Source organism: Tursiops truncatus, chromosome 20 (genome assembly GCF_011762595.2).
Source record: "Tursiops truncatus isolate mTurTru1 chromosome 20, mTurTru1.mat.Y, whole genome shotgun sequence".
Lineage (NCBI taxonomy): Eukaryota > Metazoa > Chordata > Mammalia > Artiodactyla > Delphinidae > Tursiops > Tursiops truncatus.
In genome coordinates this window covers 21,575,588-21,597,632 of record NC_047053.1, presented here as the reverse complement: position 1 = coordinate 21,597,632, position 22,045 = coordinate 21,575,588, and the positions used below count along the sequence as shown (strand labels likewise).

Genomic DNA, 22,045 nt, shown 5'->3' with positions numbered 1-22,045 from the left:
GGATAATCCATTAGGGAAGGAGACTAAGACTTTGCTTTGCTAATTAAGATAAAGAGAGAGGCAGAAATTTGGAGGAGACTTCAGATCATGTCAAATTGTGTCATGGAGAAGAACTGCCAATTTTATGCTCCTGATTTGTCTCTCAGGAGGGCTTACCTACATGCTTTTCCTTCACATTTTTCTCTTGGCTGCATTAAACCATTCCTCTGACCCTGTTTTAGATGTTCACCTCTTTTAGAAGCAGCTGAGTTGTTAACAACTTTCATAGTTCCTGATTTTACCTGAAATCCTGGACAAGCAAGGTCAAATATGTGGCCATGGGCACATGCTAGAGAGCCTCTCATCCTTCACCGACTTCCCCACATGAACCAAGAGATTTTTAGTTATAGGAAGCAACAGAAGCAAGATCTTTTTAAATGGTTGTTTTTCAGGAATAACTAAATAAATCATGCAGTCTCAACCTTTCATCTTGTTTTGTTCTTTAAATATACATACATATATATTTTACATATATTTTTCAATTCTAGTAATATTAAAATAACCATATTACAATGAACAATTCCATGGCTCTTAGTACATTGACAATGCTGTGCAAACACCACATTTATTTAGTTTTGAAACACTTCCATCACCCCAAAAGGAAAGCCTGTACTCACTAAATGTTTACTCCCTATTCTCCCCTCCCCCCAACCCCTGGCTACCACCAATCTGCTTTCTTATGTGGACTTACCTATTCTGAATATTTCATATAAATGGAATCATACAACATATGACCTTTTGTGTCCAGACAGCCAGCTTCTTTCACTTAACATAATGTTTTCAGTGTTCATCCCTGTTGTAGCATGTATCAATATTTTATTCCTCTTTATGACTGAATTATATTCCATGATATGGATAGACCACAGTTTGTTTATGCATTCATCTGTTAACGGACATTGGGTTGTTTACACCTTTTGTCTATTATGAATAGTGTGGCTATAAATATTCAGATACAGATTTCTGTTTGAGTACCCACCTTTAATTATTTTGGATGTATACCTAAGAGTGGAATTGCTGGGTCATATGGTAATTGTATGTTTAACTTTTTGAGGAACTGCCAAGCTGTTTTCTTATTTATTTTTTTTTTTTATGGAGCACTTACCCTGTGCCAGGCATTGAGTTAAAGAATTCACAAAACAGTGCACTTAGATACAAAACATCTAGAAACAGGAGGAGACCAGAGGGCTGAAGTAGTCCAAGCAGTCTTTAGGAATCCATGACAGTTGTACCTCTCTTGTTCTCTCTACCTCACCTTGATCATCTTCTTCTTTCCATGTATTTCTCTTTATTATTATTAAAAAGGGAAAAGAGGGCTTCCCTGGTGGTGCAGTGGTTGAGAGTCCACCTGCCGATGCAGGGGACACGGGTTCATGCCCAGGTCCGGGAAGATCCCACGTGCCGCGGAGTGGCTGGGCTCGTGAGCCATGGCCGTTGAACCTGCGCGTCCGGAGCCTGTGCTCCGCAACAGGAGAGGCCACAACAGTGAGAGGCCCACATACCGCAAAAAAAAAAAAAAAAAAAAAAAAGGGACAAGAGGGAGGGGAGGGCAGAAGCACCATGGAGAGTTCCCACATGCACCATTAGCAAGGATTAATAACAATAACCAATATTTATTGGACAAATATTATGCCATGTAGTAGGTATTATTAACCCATTTTTCAGGCAAGGGATTGAAGACTTAGAGAATTAAGAAACATACTCAGATTTGAGTGTCAGAACCAGGATCTGAACCCTGGTCTGTCTGACAACAAAATGCATAGTCTTTCAACACACTACCAAATTGCCATTTCCCGACCAGCAGAAACCTGAAAGGCTCAACACAAACACCAAATATCACATGTCAAGACTGCCCTTGGCTGTCAGGGAGTCACAGAGTGTTAATCCAAAGCAGTGGACTCCACCATAGACCAATCATCATACTTGCAGTTTGGCCTGGGTGCTGAGGAAGAGCACAGTTTCAGTATTTATTAAGAAGATCCTAGAATATAATTACCATACAATCCAACAATTTCACTTCTGGGTATTTATCTGAAGGAAACAAAAACACTAATTCAAAGAGATATCTGCACTCCCATTTTCATTGTGGCATTATTTACAATAGACAAGATATGGAAGCAATCTAAGTGTCCATCAATGAATGAATGGATAAAGAAGGTGTGGTATTACATATATGATGGAATATCACTCTATCATAAAAACAAATGAAATCGTGCCATTTGTAACAACATGGGTGGACCTAGAAATCATTATGTTAAATTAAATGTCAGACAGAGAAAGACAAATATTGTATGTTTTTACTTACATATGGAATCTAAAAGACACAACAAATGAATAAATGAAACAAAACAGAAACAGACTCATAGCTACAGGACACAAATTCATGGTCACCAGAGTGGGGAGAGGTTAGGATAAGGGGCAGGTGAAATAGGTGAAGGGGATTAAGAGGTACAAACTTCCAGATATAAAATAAAGAAGTTTTGGGGATATAATGTATAGCCTAGGGAATATAGTCAATAATACTGTAATAACTTTGTATGGTGACAGATGGTAATTAGACTTATCATGGTGATTATTTCCTAATATATGTTAACATTAAATCACTATGATGTACACCTGAAAGTAATAGGATATTGTATGTCAATTATATTTCAATAAAAAAGAAATCTGAAAAAAAAAAAGACCCTAGATCATTTCTGCAGGGACCATTTGAGAGCTTACTGACATGACATGGGGCTGAGGTGACTCTCCATGCATAACTGCCCAGAATGGTCTGGTATTGTCATTGAAGTGAAGCAAGGTGCACACAATTTGCTCAAAGTGAGGAGTTTTGCAAATGATTTATTTTATATAAAGTAGAGCAAACTCAAATCTATTCCTAAAGCAGTGTCTCTCTCACTCACTTTGCTGTATATAGGTTTTCTGATGTGAGAGGAAAGAAGGTGGTTGTACGGCTACCCTGAAGTCTATCTCAGAGCTTCTTCAATTTGAGAAATCATCAGAATCACCTGAATTTCTTCTTGAAAACATATTCCTGGGCCTCACCCCCAGAGATGCTTATGCAGTAGGTCTGTGTGGGGCACTCAGTTCTACATTTCTAACAAGCTCCTAGGTGATGCCCATGCTGGATGCGCCACTCACAAGACAGTTCACAGTGGGTGAGTGAGAAGCACCATGTGAAAAGATCCTAGAGATCTGCCTGCACTACCTCTGGTCCCCTCTGATCTCTAGATGTTCACTGTCCAAGTGCTCTATCTTGCAAACTCTTTAACTCAGTGTCTGGGACAGGTAATGCTCAATTTTGAAACGTAAGAAAACAGTTTGGCAGTTCCTCAAAAGGTTAAACATAAAATTACCATAGGACTCAGCAATTCTACTCCTAGGTATATATCCAAAAGAATTGAGGGCTTCCCTGGTGGCGCAGTGGTTGAGAGTCCGCCTGCCGATGCAGGGGACGCGGGTTCGTGCCCCGGTCCGAGAGGATCCCACGTGCCGCGGAGCGGCTGGGCCCGTGAGCCATGGCCGCTGGGCCTGCGCGTCCGGAGTCTGTGCTCCGCAATGGGAGAGGCCACAGCAGTGAGAGGCCCACGTACTGCAAAAAAAAAAAGAATTGAAAACAGGTACTTAAACAAAAACTTGTATGCACATGTTCATAGACTCCTCTTCAAGTAGCACTGACCAATCTTAATTGTGCTGAAACCCCCAACAACCAGTCATTACTGATAGTGCTTTATGTCTCTACAAGATATCTGTGTCTCTTTCTCAAAAGCAGCATATTCCCATGGGAGTATGTATCACAAGAATATCATGCGTATGTTCAGGTGAAAGAAAATTTTAGAACTACTGGTGCAGAGAACTGGGAGATTTAAAGAGTCACAGATCCCATTCACATTGCTCAGGGCACACAAGAATAATAAAATTATGCTAATTATGTCAGTTATACTCCCGCAAACCCCATGGAAGCTCAGGGGAATGTGCTTACCAGGCAGAAGCCAGGTATTCCCTCCCAGCAGCTGCCTCCATTGCAGTGTCCTCTGCAAAACTACAATTTCTTACCTCCTTACCTCTTCAAAGCTCATCTTTTATGAAGGAGCAACCTTCTTGAGATGGTTCTCCATTTATTTAAGGCAACTGGGAGGCAAAAGGCTGTGTGCTAAGCTGAAGATGAAACAGGAGCTGTGTTAAGTTCATGTTAATGACAACAGAGCAATTTTCTTGCAGAAAACAACTAGTTAACTTAATCATTCTAAGTAGTTATTAGCAGTAGCCTAAAAAAGATGGTTATGCTTATCACAATACATGCACAATGAAGGCATGAATAACAAGACCTTAAACAGATTTCTGGCATGTTCCTTCTGGGTGGTATTAAATGGTATTAATCATTTTAGCTGACTTCAATCCTGAGATCATAGCCATGTGATAAAATGTTAACTGCTGGAAATAGAGGTGGGCTCACCAGATTCATTGTGCCAATTTACCAACAGCAAAAGTGTATGCCACTGCTGTGAGGAAGGCCATAGAAAAGAAAGAATGAAGGGCAGATGTATGGATTAATTAATAAAATGCAGATAATAGCATATTTCCCAATATTAAGACTCCTTCAGAAGCTGCTCTATATGTCTCTGGGAATAAAAAAAGCTAAATATATTGTTTGTTGTTTCATCTCACCCCACCCCCCAAGATAATGATCAGAGTTTAGAAATGAATAAGACTCAGGCAACTAATCCAGACCATAGTCACATAATAAAAAAGAAAAAGTAACTGCAAAAGAAGAATAAAATACTTGTTCAAAGGTTTCACAGTTCTAAGACATGTCAAGTAATTTTTTTCCTAAGTAAGAGGACAATTTTTCTTCCCTGCGGTGGTTGTGCTTTGTGAGAAGAATCAACTTGATCAACTCAAGAAAATCAACAAAGTGTATTTAGTGCCTGTGATGCAACAGGAGCTGTGCTAGAACCTGGGGAAAAAGTTTCTATAAGTCATGGTCCTGCTTTCCGGCAACTCTCATTCTTCTCCTATAAACAATAATTGTAACTTGGAGCGGTAAATGCCTTAGTAGAGGTAAGTTGTAGGAATAAAGTTGGCACAGAGGCACACGTGAGCATTCCCACCTGGAAGGTGAAGCCTAGGCAGGGTTTTGAAGGATGAGTAAGAGTTTGTCAGATGAACACAGGAGTGAAGGACATATCCAGTGGAGGGAAGGCATCTTCAAATGTACAGATGTGCAGTTGGGTCTGCCCAGGAAGCTGCATAGGTTTAGTATGACTGGCATATGTGGTTTGGAGGGAGAGTGAAAGGTTGGAGGTTGTGAAGGGCCTTTCAGATGATGCAAAAGAGCCTAGACGAGTTCCCTAAGCAGGGGAGTAAAATGTTTAGACTTAGAGCATCACAATGCCCACTGGGCAGAAACTGGATTGGAGGGACATAAGGTTGGAAGCAACAAGGCTAGTTAGGAAGTTTTGAAATAATCTGGGTAAGATTAGGCAAGGACCTGAAGTAGTGGCACTGGGAATAAAGAGGATGGGGATAGTTGAAAGAACTATTAGAAATATTCCTGAAATCTACAGGACTTAGTGACTAATGGACTCCCAGGAATAAGGAAAACAAGTCTTCCTAAGAACTCAAGTTTATCAGTGCAGTGCTGGGTAGACAATGGCCTTGTTAGAGGGGATGCAAGAGGAGCAGATCTGAGAGAAGTCCAGGGGGTGGGATCATGAGTGTGGTTTAGTATAAGCTGAGACCTGGAGCATAAATTCCCCGTGAGTGCTCAGAAGTCTCCCTTGCCTAGATGCAACAATTTGCCACAGCTAGGCGGGGCAGCTGTGTGGGATTGCCTTAGGTTAACCCTGCATCTTTGCCATCTGGGGCTTTAGGGGTCCTGCTTTCCAAATGCCAAAAAAATGAGAATGGGCATAAGAGGCTCTAGGGCTGGGACTGGGAGGCTGTGTTTGCTCATCTCTGCTCTACCTAAATCTACATCGGCTGACCTAGAAAGCAAAGAATGGCCCTGTCTGGTACCTATCCAATTCAACAGGCCTTAAGACCCCAAGCATGTTCAATACAAAATGACCAGCAAGAGAGGTGTGTGCTTTGTGTCAGCCCAAGGTAGAGTTAAGGGTCTTGTCTCTTGGGCCGGCCTAAGGGTGTGCCTCAGAGCAACCTAAGTTGTTGGAGTTCTCCTTCCAGGCTTCCTCTCCTGCAGAGATTACTGGAACTCCCCACAGAAAGCAACCAACCCTTGGGGGAACTTATTTTAGCTATTGAAGGAGGAGACGGCAGGGCAAGGGATCCAAACAGGTGGAATTAATTTCTGTTCAATTCAGGTCTACTGGATAGAGCTGGGCAAAGAGCTCTGGCAGAGGAATTAGGACATGAGCTTTGTCTGAATTCCTGCAGCCCTTCCTGAGGCACTGGAGAGGATTCTGGAAAGAACGTAGGATCTCTGCAGGATATCTGGGGTCCAGTTTTACTTTGGCTTCTGGTTAAGAGCTGGGCTCTGGAATTAGGCTCTGGGGTTCAAATTCTAGCTCTTTAGTGTATTAGCCAAGTGAGATATTGGACAAGCTACTTAACTTCTTTAAGCCTTAGTTCCCCCCACAACTCTATAAAATGGGAATGATGAAAAGTTATTACCTAACCTCATAGGGGATTCGTTGGAAGGATCGAACAAGATAATGCTTGTGAACCACCAAGTACAATGTCCAGCATATAGTAGGAAACCAATAAATGTTAGTTATATTACTGCATTAACTTAGGGCAACTGACCCCCTTAACCCAGGTGCTGGCTACTTATATATAAAACAATGACTAATACAATGGACTGTTAATGAACCTTACAGCTTGGACATGTTATGATCCCTGTACCCTAGAACCATCTTCATGGTGGCTGTGGTGGTGGTGGTGGTGGTGTAGGTAGTGTGTGTGTATGTAGATATATGTGTATTTTGAGGAAGGGTAAATTAAGATTCTTGAATGCCTGGTATATGTCTAGCATGTGCTGGGTGTTTTACTTACATTAGTTTATATAATCCTTTGCTAATAAATTGAACAACTAGAGAAATAAGTAGTATCATCCCTACCTTAAAGATGAAGAAACTCAAGTTCAGAGAGGTTAACTTGCTGGCCCTAAGTCACAGAGTTAGTGCCAGGTCCAGGATAAGATTTCCAATTCTTTCCATTACTTAGAGGCTATGGGGGAATTGCTACAAACATACAAAAGTTATCATTTAAAGCAGAGTAAAAGCTACATTTTAGTACTGTGAAAATTCAAAAAGAGAAAGAGTACAAATTCAGACAGGGAAATCTGGAAAGCTAGCATGGAGAAGATGGCAGGAGGGACTTTCAATTGGCAGAAAAGATGGCTTAAGAAAGTGGCCTTTCCAGGTGGAAACAAATAGCATGGGCAAAGGCCAAGCTGTGTGAAACTATGGGGCATGTGGAGGGAGCAGCCAGCAGCCCCTTATGTGGCTGGTGGGGGGTATAGAGAAGAGGGTGAGAGAAGGCTAGAGAAGTTGGGATGGGGCTGTGGAGACCTTGAGGGCCAACCAAGGGCAGGGTGGCTTGGAGGTAGGAAGAAGGAGACAGCATTAGCAGTTGGGAAAAGCCAAGAGGCTGTCCCCCAGACAGAACTTGCAGAGGAAGGGCTGGCAGTGTGTCTGGAGTAGCTCCTACCTGGGAGAAACAGAGCCTGAGACTCACAGGTGATCACACTGAGCTGCTCCCTCCAAACTTAGAGACAGGATTCCGGCAGCTGGAGCTGAGGCTGGGGGATGAGGAAGGAGCACACTGGACAATGGACCTCTGGGCCTTTTTCTCCACAGCTGACACTAGGTAACATTCCAGTACCAGAGGCCTTTGTTCCATAAGAGTCATTTCTTTAGCCAGTCCCTCAAGTCTGAGTGACCATCCCTAGTCCCAAAGCATTTACATCCATTTGGGGGCCACATAGCTTAACAGTTAACATGTTGTCTTTGGCATCTTATTCTATCCATTAATAACTGTCTGACTTGGACACATTACTTAACATCCCTATGCCTTGGTTTCCTTATCTATAAATTGGAGGTAATGATAAGTTTCTCATGCATAAAGTTTTTGTGAGGATTAAATGAGATAATGAATGTGAACTAGCTAACACAGTCCTGGATCAACTACAGGCTCAATAATATACACAAGTGTTGTTGTCATTACTCATTGTGAATATGAGATAAACATATGGAAACTTCAGAGTAGAATGAACAGTCTAGATACAGCCAGAGAAAGGCAGAGGTGGAATGGGGTTCAGAGATCATTCAATCTCTCAACTAGGGCTCAACAAGGGAAGGTGACTTCCCCAGGTTCACGCATGAGTTGGTGTCCCAGAGGCTTGGGGAAGTAAAAGGAGTGCAGACCGGAGTGATCAGGGAGGCTTTAAGCAGGCGGGGCAATCATGCTAACCCCGTGGAAGCAGAGGCTGTGCCTAAGGTCACAGAGCAGGTTTGATTCATGGCTCCACTTTTTACTAGGTGGGGGACTTCAGGCAAGTCATTCCACCTCTCTGACCTCAGTTTCCACATCTGTTAAGTGCGGACAATTCCTGCTGGTCTATCTGTTACAAGAATTGAAAGAGAGCATGGCTGTAGGGCATTCAGGACCCTGTTGGCTTGTGGAAAACTCTCAGTATATAGTAGTTCCTTTAATATTTTTTTTAATTGAAGATCAGGCAAGATAGGATGGGTGGATAAAAGTAGAAAAGTACACCAGGCAAAAGTAGCAGCTTGAACAAATGCCTAGAGATGGGAAATAGACTTGTGTTTGGAAAAATAAGAGACCTGGATTCAAGCCTAGAATCTACCATTTACCAGCTGAGTGACTTTAGGTCCTCACTTTCTCCTGTCCCAAAGTGGATTTCAAGGCTTCCTGACCTAATTCACATCAGGGCTGTTGTTTTCTTCCGTTGAGGAAATGGATGTGAAGATGTAAATTATTAAGCTATCCATATATGAGTTGGCTTTCTCCCTCCATGGACTGAGAACTGCTCAAGTCCAAGACCAGGTCTCCATCTTAGAATTGTTCCCCCTCCCCCAGCACAGCTCCAGGCAGAGTGGGTGCTACCTCTCTGTGGATGTGAAGCTCACTGTCCCCATGCACTCTTGGGAATACCTCAGACTCTGGCTGTACAAGACACTAAGAACTCCCCCTCTGGCTAACCGAATTTTATTGGAAAGAACCTTTGCTCTGGCAAATGACAAAGGTCCCAGGTGAAACCATGATATTGAGCTATACCCAGTATCATAAGAGCAACAGAGTTGGGCCTGGCTTATGTTGGATAGGTGGGAAAGAATGAAAATGTCATTTGCCCCAGAGCGATTAGGCCCAGTAGTTTCCAAGTAAAGTCCCGGTGCTCTCACATACACAAAGATATGCTCAGAATGGATGTTGAAGTCTTAATATAGACTGCCCTCATGCCTGTTCCCAAATGCTGTCAGCAAAACACTGTCTCTGTTTCCCTCCCAGAGTATATTTTGGGCGTCTGGGACAAGGGCACCATCTGGGCTCCCCTGTCATACAGTGAGAGTAATTCAGCTTTCCCTTCTTTTGTCTCCTTTTACCCACAACTGGCCCAGACCCACCCCTCAGTAGCAAAATCAAAGGACCTTTCTATAAAACAAAATCCCCTGGGAGAGAAAGGAACTAGCTGCAATCTGCAAAGATCTGAATGACAATCAGACCACACATGGATACAGCAGGAAAGACATTACAACCGAAGGTCATTTCCACTTGACTCCAGAGACTCTGCAACCTTCATGAAGACGTACAGCACAGATGTGTATCATGAGAACTTCACCATTACCTCCAGTTTGATAGGGAAACTGGTTTTCCCAGTCATAACCCTCAGTCTGTGCAGTACCAACAATCCATACCACCACCACCACCACCATCCCCGCCACACTCCAGCTGTTTGTACTGGAGAGTTTGTTTGGAAATGTATGGGAGACTTTTAGGATTTTCACCATGATTGGGGGAGGGGGATACAAGAAGCAATTAGTGGGAGGGGAAACAAACGTTCTAAAGGCACTGCAATGCATGGGACAGTCGCATACAGTAAAGACTTGTCCGGACACAACTGTCCACCTCTCCCTGATTATAAAACACTGCCTGGATAGCAGAAGGAGGGCTGGATTCTAAGACTATATTAAGTTGGCAGTAAGCCCATTCAATAACATTTATCACAGTCCCCTCCTTCTTCTACAATGAGGTCTGTCTTTGTGGCTCCCTCTCTCCTATATGGCATTTAAGTACCCAAAAAACGGTTCCCATTATCCTCTGGCATTTGACTTCATTTTAAATTGCAATAACAGGCCAGAACCAATGTGGCCTTCCCTGGATTGATCAAATTAGTTCCTGAATTATTGCTTTTGTACTTTTCCACACAAGTATTGAGGCTTTCTTGATATTTTTTGCCATTTACTTTCTAATAATTGGATAACCTGTATCTTATTTTTTGCGATAAACTAATAATTTTCTGTATTTGCCAAAAGTTGTTTTGTACTCACTACTCATCTTTCATAATCTTCCTGAATATTCTTCCTGATTTTTCAAAACCTGTTTGAGAGTATTCCATTTCCTGTAATGTGGATTGATATGTTGTTTTCTTATGAGGTATGTTATTGAATATAAGTGATCTGATTCCAGGATTTGGAATGCATGGCTCACTGAGAAGCTGGGTAGATTCTGGAAGGGCAAGAATAGGGGAAAGTTGGCAGACAGTTGGCAGTGTGATTCCTGGTAGAGTCAGACACCACAGTGAGAAAATGTGCTATAATGAAGAGTCTCTATAGTTACAGACTTCCCCCTATAGTCTTTGGTTGAGTGATTTGCACCAAAATTAAATCTGACCTTATCACAATTCCTACCCCTCTACACACATGCTCCCTTTCATCTTAGAATTTTGATGACTTTTCATTGTTTAAGATAAAGGCAAAATTCTTACCAGGGTCTCCAAGACTAGATATGGTCTGGTCCCTACTTTTTACTTCTATGTCATCTTACCTTCATCCCCCCCTTAACTTCTGGGCTCCAGCCTCTACCTTTTACACATGCCACAGGGCCTATGCACATGTGCTTCCTTCTGCCTCTAAGATCTCCCATCTTTTTATCATCTCATGCCCAGCATAGTGCCAAGTGTATAGGAGACACAAATAAGTGTTTATTGAAAGAATAAATGAATGAAGACTTGAGAGTCAATTCTCAGGTTTGGAATATTTTCTTTTCTTTGGGTTGACTTGATTTGGCCTAAATACTATCAAATGGAGAAACCAGAGGTCACAAACTGGCAGCTAGGAGGCCCAGTGACTGTTCCTGACCTGCACACATGTTCTTGGCTGCAGTCCTACCCAGCCCCCTTCTCTTACCTATGCAAACTTCCTGGCCCCTGTAGTCACTCCATTTGCAACCATAGGCTTAAACATGCTGTCTACTGAAACTTTTATTTAAATATTTGGTTTCTGAATCATGTCATTTAATTGACTTTGATGGAAACTCAGAAGGCAACAGCCTATACCTCCTACCAATGTGCATTCATTTTTTTAGAAAAATCACAAAACCCTATCCTTGAAAACTCCGTGTTTTCCAGATAAAGATCCGAGATCTAAAAGGAAGCAGGGACTCACCCAGCTACTGAGTGGCCAACTGTCCTTTAAAACAAAGTCCCCTTGATGCCTGGTTCAAGGCTCTTTCCGTTCCTCATCCCCAGAATCAATCCATCCTGGATGTTGTTTATGTATATTTAATGGCCTTGAATGTATTTCTAGTTATTAAGTATCACACTTTATGCAATTAATGTGTTCAAAATCAAGCCTAGTTTTATGAACTTCTTATCCAAATTGCTCTGAAGCTTGATTTACAAAAGGAAAGAAAACCCTCCTCTCTTTATCTAATAGATGTTGTATTTCTATTTCCATTAATAAAAACAGTTAGGAGAATACTCATCAAAAGTGACTCTTCTGAATTAACACCAACTGAATATAGCGGCTTTGGCAAGTGGTTTGTGAGGATTTAATCTTTTCTTCCTCCATGATAGATGTTTATGGCCTCTGTAGAAAGCAGAAGTGACTGAACAATATATCATAAAAGTCTTGATAGAGTTACTTGCTTAAAGAGTTGGAATCTAAGAAAAAATTGTCTCTGGTATGAGACCCTGGAGTGACAGGTTCTGCCCCTGTAATTTGTCTGATTTAACCTCTGTTTTTGCCCCCAGAGGAGTTTCACTATTCCTCAGATGACTTGTTTTCCTTTTCTTCTGAAGAAGTCATCCAAGTATCCTCTCAACCCCAACCCCAGTTACTCCAATCAGGATACCTGTAGGAATTATTTATTGGTGTCCTGAAAAGATTGAGTATTGAGTACGTCAATTTTCAGAAAAAAAAAGGAAAATATATGTATTTAATTAGACATATGTTGCATTATAATGATCAAGCATGATGGATTTTCATACATGCATTTGTTCATGGAAGTAATTAAGTACTTAGAATATGCCAGGCATTGCTTGTAAAGCCTAATTTATCTCATTGATGCACTTCAGCTCATTTACATGCTTTGACTCATTTAATCATCTCAACAACTCTTTGAGTGGTTATATTGTAATCACATTTTTACATGTGAAGAAATTGAGGCTCAAAAAGACTAACCCAGAACTTGAACCTAAGATGTTTGACTCCAGAGCCAATAAATGATCTTCATTCATGCTCTTTGCTGGTATGTGTTTAAGGTAATGAGAGTATAGACGGGAAGTAGGCAACTGCAGAGAAAAAGGATGGGAGCAATGAAGTCTGGGTTGCAGGAAGCAGTTGAGGCAGAGCCTTAATTAAAATCAGCTAAGGTTCCAAAAGTATCTGCAGACCCCACCTTTAGATCCTGGCAGGTAACAACCACTCCCTGTAGGTCTCTTCTGGGATGATCTGGACCTCATTTTAGGAGGTCCATCCTGCTCTGGCTTTCAGCAGTTTCTTTTACGAGAAGTGGAAGGGATATGGCTTCTTCAGAAAAAGGATCGTAGAAGGAAAGATCGGTTTCTAGAAACAGCTATTTCAGAATACTTCAGGGGGAAAAAAAGCATCAAAAAACACCCTAATTGAATGGTTCTTGAGAAGGTTGTGAAAAGGGTGTGAAAACTCTCTAGAAGATCCTTGGTGTGCAATTTGTTTTGTGACAACAAATTTGAAGTCCAGAAACCAATAAGAAGGAAAGTATGTCCAATCTTTGCATCGTGGAAAGAAAAAGAAGGAGAATTTGATAACTGCCTTTTTATATATCTATAAATTTATTTATTTATTTATCTATGGCTGCATTGGGTCTTCGTTGTTGCACATGAGCTTTCTCTAGTTGTGGCGAGTGGGGACTACTCTTCGTTGCGGTGAACAGGTTTCTCATTGTGGTGGCTTCTCGTTGCAGAGCAGGGGCTCTAGGCACTTGTGCTTCAGTAGTTGTGGCTCACGGGCTGTAGAGCACAGGCTCAGTCGTTGTGGTGCACGGGCTTAGTTGCTCCACGGCATATGGGATCTTCCCAGACCAGGGCTTGAACCCATGTCCCCTGCATTGGCAGGCAGATTCTTAACCACCGCCACCAGGGAAGTCCCTTGATAACGGCCTTTTATATGTGTGGTCCTTTGTATGTGTCACCTCATTTATTTTGCTTGTTTGATTATACTCTGCCTAATTCCTGAAAGCCTGTGTAGTAGATTACCTTGTTTCATTCTCATGACAATCCTTAGATGCATCCCCATATTACAGATGAAGTAACTAAGGCACAGAGGAGCTAAGACACTAGCCTGAGGTTATTAGACAGAAGAGGTATCTGAGGAGGCCCAAAGCATTGCCTTTTCCAGCATCATCCTGCTCTCAAACATATCACTCTGCACTTGTGCAAACTGTGCAACTCTGTGAAAAACATCATGCTTTAAAATCCAAGTTTTGCTATCTTCTGGGGGGAAAAAAACCCCATATTTCACTCTGGCTTTATAGGCTGCTGTGATAGCTGGACCACATTTGGAGGCTTTTTAAAAATTTTTAGCCAGAATTGCATTCCATGTCTTAAAATGCAGGAAACCATCGGTCACCAGGCAGACCAGTGGTAATTGCCAAACCGAGGGTGAGAATGTGGCAGTTGGTAAATCTCAAACTGTGTTCTTCTCTGCAGACTGTGTGTACTCTTTTTTTTTTTTTTTTTTTTTTTTTTTAATTTTTTTTTTTTTTTTTTTTTAGAAGGTGTTGGGGGTAGGAGTTTATTAATTAATTTATTTATTTTTGCTGTGTTGGGTCTTCGTTTCTGTGTGAGGGCTTTCTCTAGTTGTGGCAAGCGGGGGCCACTCTTCATTGCGGTGCGCGGGCCTCCCACTATCACGGCCTCTCTTGTTGCGGAGCACAGGCTCCAGACGCGCATGCTCAGCAGTTGTGGCTCACGGGCCCAGCTGCTCTGCGGCATGTGGGATCTTCCCAGACCAGGGCTTGAACCCATGTCCCCTGCATTAGCAGGCAGATTCTCAACCACTGCGCCACCAGGGAAGCCCTGCAGACTGTGTGTACTCTTATACAGAAAGAAAAACTTGTTAATGACTTTTTATAAATAAATTCTAGCTTATAATTTTTGTTCCAACAACAGCTGCTAAAATGTGATCTCCCCTCAAATACTAAACACTTTTCCTTTCTTGTGGAAAGAAAATGTCATACACTCGAAAGCAAAGTCGACCAGGACCACTGTTTGTGTGACCTCAGAAGAGTTGCTTATCCTCTCTGTGACTTTGTTATATCCTTTGCCTATTTTAGGAAAAAGTGGGGTAACATATAGCATTTACCTCTGACTTCTGGGGTCTGACATAGGATGGGTGCTTGGGACTTGTTCACTGACTAGAATTATACTCACTTGAGTTGAATATGCCTTGAAAGGTTTAAAGGGCTATAGAAATATGAAATGGTAATCATTATCATTTAAAGGGAAGGGAGAGATTAATATTTATATTCTTTAAATATGTATTTTCTTCCTATCTCTAAGAATACTTTCTGGAAAATGTATGCTCCTAAAATTTTTTATTCATCTCTGAAACTTAAACTAGCAGGGTTAGCAAACTATAGCCTACCATCTGTTTTTGTAAATAAAGGTTTATTGGAACCCAGCCATGCCCATTCTTTTATATTTTGTCTATAGCTGCTTTCATATAAAAGCAGGATTGCATGGCTGTGATGGAGTTAATATGTTATAGTTAATATGTTAATATATAGTTAATATGACCATATTTATGACTCTTTACAGAGAAAGAGTCTCCCACTACCTGAAAATTATAGTATCAGCCACTGGGGATACATTTCTCTTTAAAAGCTCTCACCTCAGAGTAGCTGCTCCATATATGTTTAAATGGGACAAGATATGTTGGAAAATGATCCAGGTCATGAATAGGTAACACCTCAAAGTGAGAATCCAGAAGAGGGGACTGTACACACCCTGTTTCTTCAGGAGCTGAAGGCTCTATTATCTATAGCTTATATAATAATTATAGTGTAACAACAACAACAGTAGCTAATTATTGAGTGCTTACTAGATTTATATACTCTGTGTCATAAAATCATCACCACAGGGCTTCCCTGGTGGTGCAGTGGTTGAGAGTCTGCCTGCCGATGCAGGGGACACGGGTTCGTGCCCCGGTCCAGGAAGATTCCACATGCTGCGGAGCAACTGGGCCCGTGAGCCATGGCCGCTGAGCCTGCTGCACGTCTGTAGCCTGTGCTCCGCAACGGGAGAGGCCACAACAGTGAGAGGCCCGCGTACCACAAAAAAAAAAAAAAAAAAAAAAAATCATCACCACAGTTCTATGAAGTAGTTAGTAGTATTATCCCTGTTTTTATTTTTTATTTTTTTATTGAAGTATAGTTGCTGTACAGTATTATATATGTTACAGGTGTGCAATATAGTGTCACAATTTTTAAAGGTTATATTCCATTTATAGTTATTATAAAATATTGACTATATTCCCTGTGTTGTACAATATATTCTTGTAGCTTATTTTTATTTTTATTTATTTTTTTTTTTGTGGTACGCGGGCCTCTCACTGTTGTGGCCTCTCCCGTTGTGGAGCCCAGGCTCCGGACGCGCAGGCTCAGCGGCCATGGCTCACGGGCCCAGCCGCTCCGCGGCATGTGGGATCTTCCCGGACCGGGGCACGAACCCGTGTCCCCTGCATCGGCAGGCGGACTCTCAACCACTGCGCCACCAGGGAAGCCCCCTTGTAGCTTATTTTATACCTAATAGTTTGTACCACTTACTCCCCTTACCCTCCTTATGTTGCCCCTCCCCCTTTCCCTCTCTCCACTGGTAGCCACTAGTTTGTTCTCTACATCTGTGACTCTGTTTCTTTTTTGTTGTATTCATTAGTTTGTTGTACTTTTTAGACTCCTCATATAAGTGATATCATACAGTATTTGTCTTTCTCCGTCTGATGAATTTCACTTAGCATAGTGTCCTCCAAGTCCATCCATGTTGATGTAAATGGCAGAATTTCATTCGTTTTTAATGGCTGAGTAGTGTTCCGTTGTGTATATATACCATATCTTCTTTATCCATTCATCTGTTGATTGACACTTAGGTTGTTTCCATATCTTGGCCATTGTAAATAATGCTGCTATGAACATCGGGGTGCATGTATCTTTTTGAATTAGTGTCTTTGTTTTTATTTGGATATATACCAGGGAGTGGAATTGCTGGATCATACGGTAACTCCATTTTTAGTGTTTTTGAGAAACCTCCATACTGTTTTCCACTGTGGCTGTACCATTTACATTTCCACCAACAGTGTAGGAGGGTTCCCTTTTCTTCATATCCTCGCCAACATTTGTTATTTGTGTTCTTTTTGATGATAGCCATTCTGACAGGTGTGAGGTGATATCTCATTGTGGTTTTGATTTGCATTTCCCTGGTGATTCGTGTTGTTGAGCATCTCTTCATGTGCTTGTTGGACATCTGCATTATCCCAGTTTTTAGATGAGAGGCCTGCCTTGCCCAAGGATACCCAGTAGCAAAGCTAGGCTTTGAAATCCACATAACCCAATGTGGTATTTAGTTTCTGGGCTCCCATTAGAGATATCCTTTAGGATTATGGGCTGTTCCTTTACCATCTCAGCCAAACACTTTGCTTTCCCTGTCCCTTGGGACATCACATTTTGTTGCATTATTGCCAGCCTGCATGGCTTTCTTTACTCATTTAGCAATTATTTCAAACTTACTACTACTCATATGTGTCAGGTACTGTGCTGGGTAATGGGGACATCACAAGAACCAGTCAGATACAGTCCTTGCCTCGATGAAGCTTAAGTTCCAGTGAAAATGATGGACATTAATCAATCACACAATAAATATTTAAATAAAACTATCATGTGTGTTTCAAAGGGGAAAGGCACAGGATGCCATGAGAGTGGGTTATAGAGAACTCTCTCAAGAGATGACCCTTGAGTTGAGAACTAAAGTTGTTCATAAACAGGAGTCAGGCACAGAGGGGAGGGAAGTGTGTTCTAAACAGAGGGATGGTATGTGCACAGGCTCTAGGGAAGGAGGAAGCATGGTGTATAAGGGAGACAAAAAGAAGGTCTCTGTGGCCAGAGCACATCCAACAAGGGGACATGGATGGAAAAGTCAGAGGCCACACAAGACCTGTGCTCAGATTTGGGCCTTTGTCTTAAAAGCAATGGCAAGCCACTGAGGTGTTTGAGCAGGGGTAATCAGAGTGGTGGTGTTATCACTCCAAATGCTGTGTGTGATCCTCCATTACAAGGCTGCTCTTTCCTCAGTTCAGTAAGGGACTTCTGCTAATGCAGCAACACACTGAGACGAACTAAGGTGTATACATCATGATCTGAAAACACAGTTGGTCTCTCTGCCATGGCCTGAGGGATGAGTGAGCCACAGCCCTGCATGCAATGGTGAGTCAGCTCACTTCTGAGAAGTGAAGACTCGATCTGAGACCTTTACACCAGAGGCTGTGCCCAGCCTAACCAATGACAAGGATAGCTTGCTGTCAACTTGGAATCCTGCTTGCAGCAGGTCTTCTCATTTAGTAAAAATAAGTACTTGTTGATTAGCTTGAAAGCTGGGTTACTTGTCACCAAAGGTCAATGTTTGCCTGGCTCCTCACTTCAGTTATGGGGCAGAGAAGAAGCTTTGCTTTTGGTCCTAAGAGAATTCTAGAACATAAACATAATTTTCCATCACCCTTAGAATGGAATCCAGACCCCCTAGCTTGGCCTGCCAGGTTCTCCACAGTCTCGTCCTGCTTCCCTATTCGTCCTCTCATATCACTCTCCCTCACTTATTAGTTGCTCAAAAAATCCTTGTTGAATAAATGGATGTACAAATGACTGTATAATCTTGGACAAGACATAGCTCCTCTCTGATCTTAGTTTCTTCATTTTTAAAAGTGGACTAGCCTGGGTTTTTTTTAAGGTCCCATCTCTATGAGATGCAGAAATGGGAGTCGTTAAGCAAGCACTTGCCAACATATCCTCTAAGCCATGTCCCATGACAGGCACCAGGTATACCCCTGCCCTTGAGATGTTTATTCAAAAATAGATACAAACATAAAGAAAACAGGTTCAAAATCACAGGGGGCATGAATGTTAACTCTATAGTCATAGGAACTAGGCACAATCCTAACGCTACCACTTTCTTGAGCAAATAATCTCTCAGTGGCCCAGTGCCCAGTGGCCTATGACTTCAATGGAGATAATGTCACTAACTCATGGAATTTTGTGAGATTTAAGTGAGATGATGTTATTGCTGGCATTGTCTCTGGAACAAAGCAGTGCTCAACAAATGTTGGTGATGATCATCAATAAGTGATGATGACGACTAACATCAACAGGATATTCAGCACCCATACGACTATGCCAGTTGTCAGTGGCTTACATCTGTTCTGATTACCTACTAACAATGCCATCCTAGTTGTAAGATATTTTGATCTTTCCCACTGAATGAAAGTACATGGTAGCAGAGAGGAGCTGCAGTTGATGCTCAGTGTCAGTGGTTCATGGAAGGTGTCCTGGGGAAGATGAGGCCAAAGCTGAGCTGTAATGTAAAGAAGTATAGACAAAGCCTCTTCTGTCAACTATGCCCTCCAACAGTGACCAGAGGAAGCTTTCAAAAGTGCACATCAGAAAAAACAAACAAACAAAATGATGCACAAGAGATCAATTGATTTCTTCCTTAAAACCAATGGCTACGTGCTGCACTTGGAATAAAATCAAAGCTCCTCACCATGGTTTACAAAGCCCTGTATGAGCTAGTCCCATCTTGAGCCACCTTCACCCTTCCCAACCATAGTCAGCTATTTATCCCTACCTCAGGCTCTTTGCATTGGCTGCACTCTCTGCCAACAATGTACCTCCCTCCAGTCCTCCCATGCCTGGCTCCTCTTCATCAGCAGAACTCAGCTCCAATATCACCTCTGTAGAGAGATCTTCACTAGCTACACTACCTGACATTGTCCCCACCCCTGCATGCCACCCCCCAATATTTCCACTACTGTCATTCATTTTGCAAGCCAAAACCTTGTTTTGTTTCCTTCAAAGCTCTTACCACCATCTGAAATTATCTCTAGGAGGACAAGCATTTTATCAGTCTCACTCCCACTGGCCTCAACACATGGTTGACCCTCAAAGATATTTTGAATGAACAAATTCCAGCTCCTTATAAAAGACTGAGGTGAGACAGCATGTTCTGGGATGAGAACACAAGATTAAAGCTAGTGTCACACAATGAAGAATCACATCAGATCTCAGAGAACTTAGAAAATGCTCTGGATCACAGAGTGTACCATGTCTGAGCATCATGAAAAGTCCAACAATATCTTATTTCTTCCTCTAAGACAGCCATTTCTCAGTCTTGCATTTCCAGAAACCTTCTCTAAAGTTCAGACACCTGTCTAAACTAATTAAAAAGTCAAGATTATAAAATAATTTCCAGTAATCCAGGCTTAGCTCTTTCACATGGTAATTCCAACTAAGCTAGCAGAAGCCCTTGGGTTGTCTCTTTAATGAATAGCTAAAAGCGGTGTTTAATTAGAATGTCATCATTAACCCCCAAAGAGTTTGTTCTTGTAAGCAGTTTCAACATTGTCCCTGCAGTTCTAGTTGCCTCACACACTTGCTCAGAAGGTCAAGCATTCACTTATAAATCTCCTATGTCACGTCAGACACTTTGATTACCTTGAGTAAGCACCAAAGTTGGTGTTCAAACTACAGCTTAAGTGCTCATCCAAATTATTCAAAATTCTGACTTAGTAGGGTTTGGATTTAAAAATATTACCCATAAATGGCAAAAGGCAATCCACAGGCATCACTTTCAGAACCAACTTGCCAATCTTATACTCTCTTCCTAGCAGGATATGATTTGCACATAGCTTCTCCCCAACCCCAAATTAATAGCAGGAGAAGCAGCAGATCCCCTTCCCCCAGACCCACCCACACCTATGCACTGTGTATGTGGTTAGTGTGTATTTGATTGGGCCCACTGTGCCTGCCTGGAGAAAAACAAAATCAACAGCTGCAGGAATTATAATTGCTACTGACAAGGACCTTGGGAGGTAGGTGAAAGGGAAGCAGTGCTTTTTCACAGTTAAGCCCTGCTGTTGATTCATGAATGTCCCTCTTGCCTTTGATGCCAAAATTGTGTTTTGACATGTGGGAACAAGAAGCCTGGCCATTGCCAAGCTGCCTCCTGGGGTCTTCTGGTGGTCCTGACTGGTCTGAGGCCTGGGGGATCACTTGGTGCCCACTCACCACACACATGCACATCCTATAAACTACAAAGTCCTATGGAACATTATCCACCTTAAAGACCACCACCTGAAATTATATCCTCCTTACCTCTGGTCTTTCCCTGCTCCAGTCTCCCTCTTACAGCCCATAGTGATTATAGTATCTCCTGTTCAAATCCCTTCCCTGGCTCCTAGTCTAAGCCTCCTATGATCTGAACTCAGCCTATCTTCCAACATACATAATGTATGTACCCCTAAATTCAGCTGAAGTGAACCAGAGGAAGGGTGAACAACCAGACAAAATAGGCCCCTGCTAACCAGCCAGCAGTATCTGCTAAACCAGTACTTCTCAACTACTAATAACGTACATTCATTCAAATCACTGGGAATTTGTTAAAATGCAGATTGTGATTCAGGAGGTCTAGAGTAGGGCTCAAGATTCTGCATTTTTCTAACAAGTTCCCAGATCCTGAGGCTGTTGCTGGTCCCTGCACTGCACATTGAGTAGGAAAGTACTATGTCATCTTTTTAACGTGTAATTCGTGTGTGGGCATGTGGGGGTATGCTGTATTCAAAATAGCTTTATTTTAAGATTATGTTAACTCTATAAAATCACCATTTTTGCAAATCAAAAAGTAAATTTCATATGGTTCACCATGATCTCAGGATCCTAGCCAACTTACCTTGGAACATAGAGGAGGTAAGACTTCAGATCAAAATCCCAAATGTGCTAACTTGAGCTTAGAGCAGAGCACAGCCTCATCCCTATACTTGCCACAACCCTGGCCCCTATGGGATCCTACCCTATGGGGCATCCAAGAGACATCTTCCTACCTTTTTCAGTCTTATAAGTTGGAGAGAAGAATCACTCCACTTGATTGCCTTCCACTTCTCTGCTCTCCAAGCCTAGTTCTCAGAATATACTGAAATTTCAAGGCATGCCTTGAAGAACTGGCACATCCCCAGGTGGTTTTCTAGGTCACCTGGTGGGAAGATCTTAGCAGTTGGCAGGATGTGTTTTGATTCTCATTAAGAAGCTTACTCAACACTGAAAGGAGATGTGGCAGGTCCCCCTATAGCTCCTGGTTCTCCACCTACAGAAAGTCCTGGCTGTGTGGGTGGGAGGTAGGGAGGGAGGAGATTGATGAGCACAGACCTGTAAGCCTGTCTGGCCTGAGTCCTGCACAGGCAGAGAAGATTCACTAACCCCTGACTGCAGTTGCCTTTTTGATGACAGA

The 22,045-nt window shown here is 42.1% G+C and overlaps 1 protein-coding gene across 1 annotated transcript in view; it reads left to right on the top strand.

Moving 5' to 3' along the window:
- CA10 (carbonic anhydrase 10) overlaps window positions 1-22,045 on the top strand; it is a 620,855-nt gene that overhangs the window by 567,870 nt on the left and 30,940 nt on the right. The gene's annotated exons all lie outside the window — the stretch shown is intronic.